General features: G+C 35.6%; 1 protein-coding gene across 9 annotated transcripts in view; it reads right to left on the bottom strand.

The window, feature by feature from the left end:
• LCORL (ligand dependent nuclear receptor corepressor like) overlaps nt 1-14,038 on the bottom strand; it is a 154,184-nt gene that overhangs the window by 81,359 nt on the left and 58,787 nt on the right. The gene's annotated exons all lie outside the window — the stretch shown is intronic.

Below are 14,038 nucleotides of genomic sequence, written 5' to 3' on the forward strand. Positions count from 1 at the left end.
GTCTAAAACATTTCCAGGGTTAGTAAGAATTAAGTCAAAGAAATGGATGCAATAGGAAGAACCCCAGACTTGTCAATGAGATCTACAGTTTTTTCTCTATACCTTATATACATGTAAAGCCTATAACTCTGAGCTCCAGTAACTATAAGATATGATGATTTCAAGAGGTCCATAAACATACTTTAGTCTGGGTAGGCACTGAACATTATTCTACCAAAGACAGAGTGTTTCTTTTTACAAACACCTTCAATCAGTATTGTCAGAACAGTAAGTGTGCCTTTTAGAAAAACAAGTATGGATAAAGACTCACATGAAAAAAAAAAAAAGCTAGCATTTAATATGGGCTCACAGATGGTTTTGTAGAACTCTAGAGTATTTTAAGTTGAAGGAATGAGGTATGTGCAAAGTAAATCAAGAGCCAGTATGGCATACCACACCCAAAGGCTTTGGAGCTCAAACAATATCAGATAATTAGAACATATGATCACACTCACTAGCATGTTTGGCTAGCACCATGGTTCCAGTTGCTCATCAGAAACACTGGCAGCCCAATTTAGTGTTTTCACAACAGAAGTAACTTTAGAGCAAAGTAACTTTAGAGCAAACCACTTTAACATCTTGATGGCTTAAATAAAAAATAAATTTTTAAAAATATATACAAAAGCATTTAAACATTTCTTTTTTTAAAAGATTTTATTTATTGATTTGAGAGGGAGAGAGAGAGAGCGAGCGCATAAGCAGAAGGAGGGGGAGAGGGAGAACAGGCTCTCCACTGAGCATGTGGGGCTGGATCCGGGGACTCTGGGATCATGACCTGAACCAAAGGCAGATGCTTAGCCTACTGAGCCACCCAGGCACCCTGCATTTTAACATTTCTAGTTAAAGCATACTCTCCATTACCCATGCCTAAAGTAAAAAGCAATCTGACATAATAAACAGCCCTCCAAAATTTTTATTTTGGTTTAGAAAATGTGTCCATTTGTTACAGAAACATATTCATATGAGATTTTTACTTTGTTATTAATATTTTGAAATTACTTTTGGTTCTCTGAGCATTCAGAATATGGAAAGAATTAGAAAAATAGCTACCAGAATTGGCCAGCTTTGCAAATTATTTATGCTGAAATTTTCCCTCAGAGTGCCTCACTCTTCAATGATTATTGAAGGCTAACTATATCAACACACTTTAGCAAAAAGTTTTCCATTTATCAACTAAGAAACTGAAGCACAAAAGTGACTTTTTATTTGTACAAAATACACACAAAGAACACTGTAATTTGTATCCTATTTTGCTGACAATTCTACTTCCTCAGAGCATCCAAAGAATATGACATTTACTGCTGACAGTTTTGAAGCATTATTTACTCACTTTTGAGACTGTATGGTCTTGATGTTAGCTATTAATTCATGGAATCCTAAGAACGATATTCTAAACAATTAGAAGATTTAATGTGGCAGCTAAGCTCCAATGATCTCCCTTTGTTGATTTAGTGCCATTCCAAGTAATGATGATAATGACTAATAAACAACAGTAACAGCAGTTTTAGATTATTGTGTCCTTACATATATTATCTCTGCTTCTCCGACTTATTGAAGTATAACTGGTACACAAAAACTGCACATAATTAATATATACAATTTGGTGAGTTTGCATCAAGCTCTCTTAATCATCACAATAATCATCTTGAAAAAGCTAGAATTATTCCTGTTCTATAAAAAACGGAAACAAGTCTGAAGAATGTTAGAAACTTTGTCTGAGGTCACACAAGGCTGAATAAGCAGTTCAGCGAGGACTAGACTCTAGGTCTAATCCAAAATCTGACCTTTTAACTACTATGCCCACAAAAGATTAGAGCAGGTCATTTAGATGCCAGTGCTTAGTTGCTCACACAACAAAAGCAACAAAAATTAGTGCAATCCACCATGGAGTTATTCTCACTGGATGCCCATTAAAATATGGCACTAAGCTGAATGTTTCATTTACCTTGTATTAATCTTCACAATGATAGAGTATTATATAACTTGTCCAATATCACAGCTAATTTTTTTTTTATCACAGCCAATTTAATGGGAAAAAAAACTATAAGCAACACATCTAGATTTGCCTCCATAGCCCACAGTCTTTCTACCAGAAGCTACTAATGAACACATAGTATACATATCAATGACTAAAACATTAAAATCTGAACTAATATCTTCTATTTTAGCAAAACTATATTTTTGGTAGGTGAGGACAGACAATAAACAGCTGTAATTACTGTGCCTTTTTTGCAGATGAGAAAGATAAATCACAAAAAGGGTATGACATTTGTCAGAATCACATAACACACGATGGGGAAGATTTGAATCCATAGCTGTTCATTGTAAAGCTTATGCTTTGCTCCTTCAATCAAGGATAGAAACATTTTAGAAGACTTCACTCAAAACATTTGAAGGAGGAAAACTCACACATGCCCATAAAAATATGGATTTATATGGGAAAAGGCAGGGGTAACTGCTAATTATTACTAAAAAATCAATATTACTAACTAATAAGCCTTATAAAACAGCGTGAGCATGCTGTGGATATAATGCACAACTAGCCAAGAGAGCAAGTAGTAAACTGTAACGGACAGTTCAAATTATATGTAAGCTAAAAATGGCAAGATGGCAATTTATAAACTAACATCACATTTCACAAGTATGGTATCTGATTCTCTGCTAGAATCCTATACTCCCTGTATGTTGGTAAGAGAAATTCAGAAAAAATGAGGTTCCAAAGTACCACAGGGAATAGGTGATTCGTTAAAACAGAATTACATATCATATTAAATGAGACAGAAATGAAAGCTCATGTGTTAGAGCATGTTTAATAAATGCTATAAAATTACATTTAAAAATGATCTTTATGTGAGATTAAGAAACTGAAAATATCAGACTCAAAATTATGAGAAGACAAAACTTCAACATTTTATAAAACAGCAAGAGATAGTAGATTGATTCAGTACCTGGTCTATAATTCAGGTAGTTTTTACACTAGATTTTCTCATTCATAAAGCTACAGTTTATGGAGAAAATTATCTGGAAAAAATGAGCTGAATAGCAGCATACTCTTTCACCTTTTTATGCCAGTTCGGGACATATGAAATACTTCAGTCCTTGGCTAATTTCTCTGGCCATTAAAAGTTTACTTTTTCCCTTAGAAGGCTCTAATCCTGAGATTCTAATACCACACAATTAATATGTTGGGCTGTCTTAAATTTCCAGGGAGATTGCAATCATGTTTAACCTTTAAGATATCAAGAGGAAATAGATAATTTAAGTATTATTGATTAAAGTTTCAGACATGTTACTTACGAGCGTAATGACATTTTTCTATATTTATACTTTAAAAATGATAGCTCTTAAAAAAATGGACAAAAAATTTGTCAGTAGTTTTTACTCTAAACTCACCTAACAACCTGCTATCTTTAGGTACGTAACACAGAGATAATCGCTGTTTTAAAATTATACAAACTAGGGGTGCTTGGGTGGCTCAGTTGGTTAAGTGTCTATCTTCGGCTCAGGTTATGATCCCAGGATCCTGGGACTGAGTCCCAGGTCAGGCTCCCTGCTCAGTGGGGAATCTGCTTCTTCTTTTTTTTTAAAGTTTTTTTTTTTTTAAGACTTTATTCATGAGAGGAGAGAGAGAGAGAGAGAGAGAGAGAGAGAGAGCGGAGACACAGGTAGAGGGAGAAGCAGGCTCCATACAGGGAGCCCGATGCGGGACTCGATCCCTGGACTCCAGGATCACCCCCTGGGCTGAAGGCGGCGCTAAACCGCTGAGCCACCCGGGGATCCCCATGGGGAGTCTGCTTCTCTGCTCCTTCCCCCTGCTGGTGCTTGCTTGCTCTCTCTCAAATACATAAATGCTTTAAATAAATAAATCTTATTTATTTTATAAATGTTGTAGCTTAAAATGCCAAGAAGAACTTGAAAACTTAGAGACAAAATTTAAAAAGAAAAAAAGAGAAAAGCAGACCTCTAAGATATATAGATTCTTCCAAAAAGTTTTTAAAAACCAAACCTTTATTTTTTTTTAATTTTTTTTAATTTTTTTAAACTTATGATAGTCACACACACACACACACACACAGAGAGAGAGAGGCAGAGACACAGGCAGAGGGAGAAGCAGGCTCCATGCACTAGGAGCCCGACGTGGGATTCGATCCCGGGTCTCCAGGATCGCGCCCTGGGCCAAAGGCAGGCGCCAAACCACTGCGCCACCCAGGGATCCCCAAATCTTTATTTTCACAGCATCTAACACAGACATAAAATTTGTGGCAGGAGAATTTATGAATAAATTTATACATATCAGTTCTTATAAAAAATCTTAGAGACATATTATTTCATAGACTAAAATCTTAAGACAGCTGAAATATAGCAACTGAGAAGGTGAAAGCTGACTAGGAAACCATTTTTGCATCATCTTTTGTGTAGGCTCCTCCTGTATTTGCCTAGACATGTGGCAATATGCCTGAACCAAACTGCCTTATGGTATCTTTTTTTTTCCCTCTATGTAAATTTTATTTATTTTTTTTACATATATTTTTTTTAATTGGAGTTCAATTTGCCAACATATAGCATAACACCCAGTGCTCATCTCATCAAGTGCCCTGCTTATGGTATCTTAAAAACTTAAAAACTCATAGACAGCTGAGCCATGTTATTCCATCATAACATAAAGGCAGTGTGCATGAACATGCATTCTTTAATAGATGCGTTTTAAAAGATACATTTTCATCATTTTTTTAAAAAGTACGTATGGGATCCCTGGGTGGCGCAGCGGTTTGGCGCCTGCCTTTGGCCCAGGGCGCGATCCTGGAGACCCGGGATCGAATCCCACGTCGGGCTCCCGGTGCATGGAGCCTGCTTCTCCCTCCTCCTGTGTCTCTGCCTCTCTCTCTCACTGTGTGCCTATCATAAATAAATAATAATAATAAAAAAAGTATGTATGTATGTATGTATTTATTTATTTATTTTAGACATAGAGAGAGAGGCAGAGACACAGGAGGAGGGAGAATCAGGCTCCATGCCAGGAGCCCAACGTGGGACTCGATCCCCGGACTCCAGGATCACACCCTGGACCAAAGGCAGGTGCTAAACCCCTGAGCCAGCCAGGGATCCCCTATTTCCATCATTTTCTAAATGCATAATCAACTGTTCATAAATTGAATGGTACCACATGTTAAAGAGTATCTTCTGTGTTTTTTATATCTTTAGACAAAACAATTCAAAAAACAGTATTTATAAGGAATTGAAAAGGAAAAAAAAAATCAAGATACTCCTTGCCTCCAGAATTCAAATATATGAAAATCAAGTTTTTTTTAAAATTTTTTTGTTAATTTTTATTTATTCATGATAGTCACACACAGAGAGAGAGAGGCAGAGACACAGAGACACAGAGACACAGGCGGAGGGAGAAGCAGGCTCCATGCACCGGGAGCCCGACGCGGGACTCGATCCCGGGTCCCCAGGATCGCGCCCTGGGCCAAAGGCAGGCGCCAAACCGCTGCGCCACCCAGGGATCCCTGAAAATCAAGTTTTAAGAGTACTTAGGGAATATGGCAGAGTTTTCAAAAATTGACAAAAAATCATTTTGCAGAATCGAAATTATCCTTTAAAATCTCTTAAATAGCCAATGGGTAAGGTCTACAGTCTCATACACTATGATGTATTATGAATCACACATCATTTTAAATATGAGAATCATGCTCTAACTGCAGAGATGTTTTTGAAGTACAGGAGGTATGTAGAAACTAGACGCTATTAAAACAATAGTAAATTCATTTATGTCCCATCTCATGGTTGTCCCCTATGGCAGGCTATATTCTGACAAAGTAGATCAGTGTAGCTATGCCCACATGATACAGATTTTTATTTTTCACATTTGAGTGTGAGTATCTGCTGCGGGGTGCTAATACATTTGACATTTCTAGATACAGGATTTATAAAAGTTTTGGTAAAAAGATAGTCTTAAGTGAATGAGAATTCAGAAGAAGTATCACAACAAACAATATAAGATGCACGAAAGAAACCAGCATCTTTTTTGTTAACTCTAGAAGTTAAAGGAAATGCTGAATATAAAACAAAAAGTCCTCCATCTTGTCAAGGAGGCTAGATTTAATGAACTAGACAGTGAAAATGTTAAAGAACTGCTAACACCACACAGTGAGGAGTTCATGATTGAGAAAATCTTTCAACTTGATGCTCATCATCAGTTTGAATCATAACAGATAAAATGTTTATGGCTACAAGTGAATTTGATTATGATAGAAGGCTCCACATGTGAGAAAATGAAACTGCAAGGAAAATCTGAGGTGACCAGGAGATGAAACACAGGTAGTGAAAGGAACTTAAATAGTTCATCCATTGATAGTTTTTAATTTATTATTATTATTATTATTATTTTTAATACTGTTGCTTTTTCCAGGGATTCAGACATTGATGAACTTCAGGCATTTGAATTTACCTGTTTACTACTTAACCGGCTCACTCTGGCTTACATTACTCACCACTCAAGCAGCAACAGGGACTAAAGCTTCTATCGCTTTCCATAAAACCTCACTCAGGCAACTCTGTAATACATTAGTTGAACATTTTTTAAAATGCCTTTTTAGGGGCACCTGGGTGGCTCAGAGGTTGAGCATCTGCCTTTGACTAAGGTTGTGATACTGGGGTCCTGGGATCAATCAAGTCCCGTATCAAGCTCCATGGAGGGAGCCTGCTTCTCCCTCTGCCTGTGTCTCTGCCTCACTCTCTCTCTCTGTGTCTCTCATGAAAAACAAACAAACAAACAAACAAACAAACAAACAAATTGCCTTTTAAAAAATTTTACTAAGTGCTACTGGTAATAACTAATTATCTTACATTATTTCATTATTTACTTAGCATATGTTCCTTGGTCAACTTATATAACTGTGATTTCTTTGTATGTAAAGGAACAGAAACAATCTCTAAATCTTCTGCCTGCTTTAAAATGCTCTCATTTTAGATTGGTCTTTAAAAGCAAAATAATCGGGCAGCCCCGGTGGCGCAGCGGTTTAGCGCCACCTGCAGCCCAGGGCGTGATCCTGGAGACCCATGATGGAGTCCCACGTCAGGCTCCCTGCATGGGGCCTGCTTCTCCCTCTGCCTGTGTCTCTGCCTCTCTCTCTCTCTGCATCTCTATGAATAAATAAAATATCTTAAAAAAAGTTTAATAAAAAAAAATAAAAGCAAAATAATCTTTAAAACGGAGGAATGGGAGTGGCAATCACCACATGATTCATCTATAATTTTTCAAAACTGATATTATCTTTAACTTTTGAAATGCATTTCCCCTAGGATTTCAGTAGTTCGCTACCCTGTTCCGTTTTTACATCTTTGCTCAAATGTCATCTGACCGCCCTTTGTAAAACTGTGATCATCACTTCTCTCCTGGCATTTCCTAAGCTGCTCTACCTGCTTTGTCTCCAGAGCACTTATACACATATATATGTGTATATATATTCATGTGTCCATGTATATTAGAGATATGTGTGTATGTGTACACACACATGCACATTCAACCACAAATACAACTCACCTGTTTATTATCTGCTTTCCCTCACTAGAATACAAGAGCCCATGAGGACTGGGATAGTTTTTGGTCTTCTGTTAATTGGTATGGTACCCACATGTAGAAAGCAGCTTACCAGATCTTTGCTGAATAGATGAATTTCTCTAAACATGGACAGAAATGTGTTTTATAAAGCCCAACATGCCAGTCTTGCTTTGGGAAAAGCCATACTCAGGGGAAAACAAGAACTAAAATGGCAGTATTCTATAAAAGAACACACAGGTGACATACAGTTGGTGAGTTTATGAGTCACTCAAGAAAACCATAAAAATATTACACAAAGATTTAAAAAATAATGTGTTAATCCTCAATAGTTAAACAGCACATATTGGTTCTTCTGTTACTTCCACATAAAAGCGCTTTTTCTTGTTATACTCTGGTTAGTAGGACTCTGGTTATAAAGTGTTTTGGATATCACACATAGATTACTACACATATTTGATACAAGCTGGTTTAATTATCTGACATATTAGAGACAGAGCATAGGGAAGAAATAATACCCAAGGACAGATGGTAATTAAAAAAATAGAGCGCCAACTAGAATTATACCTCTGCTGAGAATTAGGTCTTCCTTTTCACCTAGTGAACTATATTTTCTCAATTGAAGGAGAATATGCAAAGAAATAATTTAGATAAATTTGCAAAGAATTATATAAAGATAAATGGAAGAACCGTTGCTTCTCCAAAATTTAAATAATTTCCTCAAAATGTTATTAGGATTGTGCAAACCACTTAAAGAATAATTCATTGACTAAATATTGCTGAGAGAAATTTTAGAATCACTTATATTTTTAGTATTTTAGGCTGATTCCTAGCACATCTTAGGATATTGGTACTTGCTTGTTACCTTCAAGGTCTCACTACAAATTTTGTAAAGGTCTACCTACTATTGCTGTGAATCACATTTTAAAACACTGTGGATAGAGAATCATGATTTTAAAGCATTGCTTTTGATCTTTAAAACATTCCTTTTTAAATGATTTACATGCACTCCATTAAGTTACTGAGCATTAACTGTATTAGATACTATTTTAGGTGCTGGGGATATACCAAAACAGACAAAATCCCTGTCTTATTGGTCCTTACATTCTAGAAGTAGCAGGTAACAGACTTTAAAAGAAAGTCTGGGGAAACAAACAAACAAAAAAGCAGAATAATTGAAAAGAGAATGACTGAGATGAGTTATCATAAATAAATGAGTGGAGCATGGATGGTCAAAGCCAGGAGTCTGGTGATATGAAGGAGTGAGCAATGCTCACTGTGGTAACAAGATTCTAGATGGCAAGTATGAGGCAAGTATGAAGACCCTGACATAGGAATAAGGTTAGCACATTTGAGGAAAAGCAAAAAGCCATCAGTCTGCAAAAGAATGAGCAATAAGAAATGTGATCAAAAAGGGCAGCCCCAGTGGTGCAGCAGTTTAGTGCTGCCTTTGGCCCGGGGTGTGGTCCTGGAGACCTGGGATTGAGTCCCACGTCAAGCTTCCTGCATGGAGCCTGCTTCTCTCTCTGCCTGTGCCTCTCCCTCTCCCTCTTTCTCTCTGTCATGAATAAATAAATAAAATCTTAAAAGAAAAAAAAAAAAGGAGGCACAGACTAGAGTCCTTGACATATTTTATCCCAAGTGACATTCAAAGTCACTGGAAGTTTTTGGGCAGAGAAATTAATGATCTGGTTTAGGCTTTCTTTGTTCTTTTTAAGATCTATTTACGAGGGAGGGAGGGAGGGAGGGAGGAGAGAGAGAGAGAGAGAGAGAGAGAGAGAGAGAGAGAGAGAGAGAAAGAGAGAATACCTTCAGCAGACTCTCCACTGAGCGCAGAGCCCAATGTGAGGCTCGATTTCACAACCCTGAGATGATGATCTGAGCTGAAATCAAGAGCTGGACACTTGGATGACTGACCACCCATGTGCCCCATGGTTTAGGCTTTAGATATATCAATTAGCCTTCTCTGTATAAAAATGAATTGTTGGGAAGGGAAAAGTAGAAGCAGAGACATGAGTTAGGAGGCTCTTTAATAGTATATACCAGAGAAGATGTATCTTGAATTAGGGTGGTAGCAACAGAAGTGACAAAACATGGCCAGATTTAGGGTAAATTTTGAAGACAGAGCCAATGAGACTTGATGTTAGGTTATACGTGGGTATGAAGGACACTGAGGAATCAGGAAGGCTTGTAGCTTTTGAAGCTGACCAACTAGGCTAAGAATGATATAGTTTACTAAGATGGGAAAGTCTGGGGCGGAGGAAGATTTTAGGGGCATAAAACCAAGTGTTCTCTGTTTTAGATAGGTCATTCTGAGATGCTTTTATTTTTTTATTTTTTGAGATGCCTTTAGATAATCTTATGAAGAGTGTATCAGGCAGCTACATATAAAAGGGTAAAACTAGAGAAAAGGTTAGTTTAGATATAATATTTAGGTGTCATCAACACACACATAATGCTGTTAAGATGAAACGAGGCTATGATGTAGTTAAGGTATATATCCAGAACAGAATACAGCTAAGGATTAACTTCTAGGACTATTCAACACTTAGAGGTCAAGAAGTTAAGAACCAGCAAGGAGCATGTGGAAGCAGCAATTTGTGGGAAAAATAGGAAAAAATTAAAAAAAATAATTCTTTTAATTCTAATAATATTAAAAGAATAGAAATCAGAATAAGGAAGTGATCAACTCTGTCAAATGATGCTGAAAGGTTAAGTAAAATAAGAACTGGTAACTTCCCTTAAACAGTACAAGATGGAACTGCCAATGAAATTGATAAACCAATTAGAGATGTGGTAAGAAAGAAACTCTAATTGGGACAGGTTGAAAAGAGTAGGAGAATTGAGAAGTAAAGACAGTAAAAGTATAGATGATAAGTATTTACTAAGCATCTGCTATGTGTCAGATGCTTGAGATACTGGTCAACAAAAATACAAAATCTAATTCCTCATGGTGCTTATATTCTAGCAGCAGAAGAAAGACAATGAACAATAAATAAAATAGGTAAATTATATATGTTAGAAGGTAATGATGCTGTAAAAAGCAAGCGTGATTATTAGTTGTTGGAGATTAAAAAAAAGACATAAAATAACTACCTGAAAGAGAGGAAATGGACTAAATGAGACTGAGAAGGTCAGCATAATTGGGTTCTTTATTCCAGACATGTTCAGCTGGTCCAGGGCAAGTGTGTAATAAATGAGGAATTGGACACAGAGAAAGTTCTAACAAGCAAATATGACAAAGGAAGAGAGAGGCAATACAGTTAAGATTTTATATGAAAGATGATCACAGTGATCAAGCCTAAGCTGAGTAAGGACAGAAATGAAGTCTTAAGTCATGTCCAGGAGACAATGAAGAGGGAAAATCCGTGTGGTCAATAGACTGGAAGTTATAATGAGGTTAAGAGAAGGAGGAAGGAAGAAGAGTATTGGAATAAAATTGTAGACAGAGAAAGAGATGGTTGAAATAAGATTTGAGAGGTGGCAAGTCTAGGAATAAAAATGGGTAAAGATGGCTTGAAGGGAATGGAGGAAAAGATCATTGGAAATTAAGAGATCAAATAACCGAGAGGCCAGAGTGTTTAATGTAGCATCTAAATAAAATTTGAAGTCACTAAGAATTGTGATGGTAATAATATTTGGGAGGAAGAAAGTGAAAATGCTGGTAGAGGTCCACAACATGATAATGTAGATGAAATAGTTTTGGTGTTCTGTGCTTCCAAGGAGCTCAGGGTTTTAAGAAGAGCCAATAAACGATGGGAAAGCAGCTATAAAGATATTAGAGGTTGCCTGCCAATGGTATCACCCTATATTACATAAAGAGAATTAAAAGCAGCCAGAAAGGGAGAGGGCTACAAAAACATCTTTTATGAATATGTAGATGAGTTACAGAAATAAAATAAAGGGAACATTAAAAGACTGAGGACACAGGAGATTTTGCGGATGAAAGACAAGTTTCAGAAGACAAAACAGAAATTCAGGTGCTTGTAAAAGATAGCTGACTCAAATTCAAGAATAAAAAAGATAAAAGGAGATAAAAATCTAGATAATAACGAGTGACCTGATAGTTGGCCTCTAATTCCTGTTATGGATGGTACTGCAGTAGAAAGGTGATTTTACCGGAAATGCAAAAAACCCAGTTATAATTTTAAATGTATTTTCTTAGGATTCCATTCATATCTTCCAGGTATATGACAAAACAAGAAAAATCTTTTCAGAAACACCTTTGAATGTGGTCTGTAACATTATGTGAATTATTTTTTGGCACTAATATACAATTTCCTGAGAGTTTCAAAAGTCAGCCCATATATGAGAAATTAATTCAATGTATGACTCACATGACCCCATAAAGGCACATGTCTATACGAAACATTCAGGGCTTGAATGAATTAGGTCAAATCTACATAGTCACTCAAGGATGCCTGCATTTAAAGAAAAGCAATCTAAAAGATCAACACCCCTGTTTCTAAGAAATCAAATGCCTTATTATCAGTCATAACCAATTGATTAGTGAGCTATATTAATATTTATTTGATATATTATAAAACTAGAAAATTAAGAGTTTAAAAGGAAAAGGATCTGTATTGAGAAAAGGTTGAAAGAGTTTAAATAAAACCTGGCTACCAATTAATTTAAGGGGAAAGGGTTGGTTTATAGCAGCTTTCAACTAACTGGATCAAATCCATCAGGAAAGCTCTCTGAAAACAAAAAAAAAAAAAAACCCATAATAGCAGTTACATGAATGCTAAACGTGTGTGAGGATAAAAGGTAAAGCAGGAGAAACATATTATATTTTGATGAAGAAAGATTTCATTTCATCATATATTTAGCAATATGATTCATTCAACCACTATGTGTATACTATCTTTTCAACTTAGTCAAGTAGCCTTCTTTAATTTAAAAATAAAAGATGAGACATCTTCCTGAATCATAAGCCAGGAACTTACACTGTTTCAGGTAATGAGACAATGTGAAGCTGTAAGTCAGAATAATTTAGCTTACATATCATGGGGATACTTTGAAAAAGGCATTTTATATCTCTGTGCCTATGTTTCTACACACTTCAAAACAAACTGACTGATATACACAGTAATAAACTTAAGTACAAAGTTGGGAAAGGTAAATTATACGTGCATGCTAATTTAACTTCTTTCTCCAAATAAAACAAGTACTAATATGCTAATTTAACTTCTTTCTCCAAATAAAACAAGTACTAATACCAGAGTATGTAGAGAAGCTGGAAGATACTGGACAGTTTATTAGTATTCATTTCTGTGTTCAGGAAATATTTACTGAGGATATGAAAAGTACTGTTCTAAATACTGAGGATACTGCAATTAATAAAACAAAGTGCCTAGTATCATGGAGCCTTCATTCTAATTTATTCTCTAGAGAATTTTAAGGTTACCCCCTAGAAGGAATTCAATTTTGAAAAATTTCTCAAATATATTCAAAACTAGTTGAAGTTCGGCTCTGGACTAAATGCTAACCCCCGCCTCCCCATTCTATTTATTCCTGAAAACGTATTTTTGACTAGCTTCTAATTACAAGGGATTGACCAAACTGTATTTAGTATTTCAGTTTCCTCAATCTATTATTAAACTTTATTAGGAAACTAATCATAAAAACTGTTTATAGTTCATTTAAAGGAAAAATGGAAATGTATGAGAAATATAGCATTTCTCATAGGTCTTCTGTAGTCTGCCTAATGCAATTAAGATAATTCTAATCCTAGGTGGCCAAGTAGTAGATAACAGAAAAATTTTCCTACTTAGTACATAAAAGAATCTTGGTACTTCTCACACAGAACACTTTTTAACTCTTTTTAAACTTCTTGAGGACTCAAATGTTTATAACAGAACTAAAAGACATTAGTTAACTTCTCTGTGTTTCATTGTCTCTACCTGTTAAAATGATAACAGTACCTACCTCAACATTGTTTTTGGATTAAATGAGATCAAGGCATAAAAAGGTTTTAGTGCTCAATCAGAACTGATGACATCAATTATCATTATCGTGTAGTGGGTTCTTAATAACAGATTACATTATCATTATAATTGTCTCAAAACCATAGTTAGGAAAAATAATAAACAAGCTACAATAAAGCTATTAAAAGATTTCTTTGTGTTTTGCCAAGATAATTAACATACATGTTTCTCAAACTGAGCAAAAGATCAGTATATGTAAAGTATTAGTAACACTAATGTTAAGAGTATCCAGAATTCCTGAAAATGGCTGTAATTTGGGAACTTTTCAGGAATCAAATAAAACTTCACAAACAATATGCTTTATCAACAATATATTTGTTACACCAAAGACTCAGAAGTGTTTCTTACCTTTAAAAACATGTTTATACCTTTTATTTCCATGTAAAGTTAACAGAAGGATTAACAAATAAAGGAGTTTGTTATCACTTAAAGATACTGCTATTATTATCTT

The sequence above is a fragment of the Nyctereutes procyonoides genome, unplaced genomic scaffold (assembly GCF_905146905.1).
Source record: "Nyctereutes procyonoides isolate TBG_1078 unplaced genomic scaffold, NYPRO_anot_genome, whole genome shotgun sequence".
Taxonomy (NCBI): Eukaryota; Metazoa; Chordata; class Mammalia; order Carnivora; family Canidae; genus Nyctereutes; species Nyctereutes procyonoides.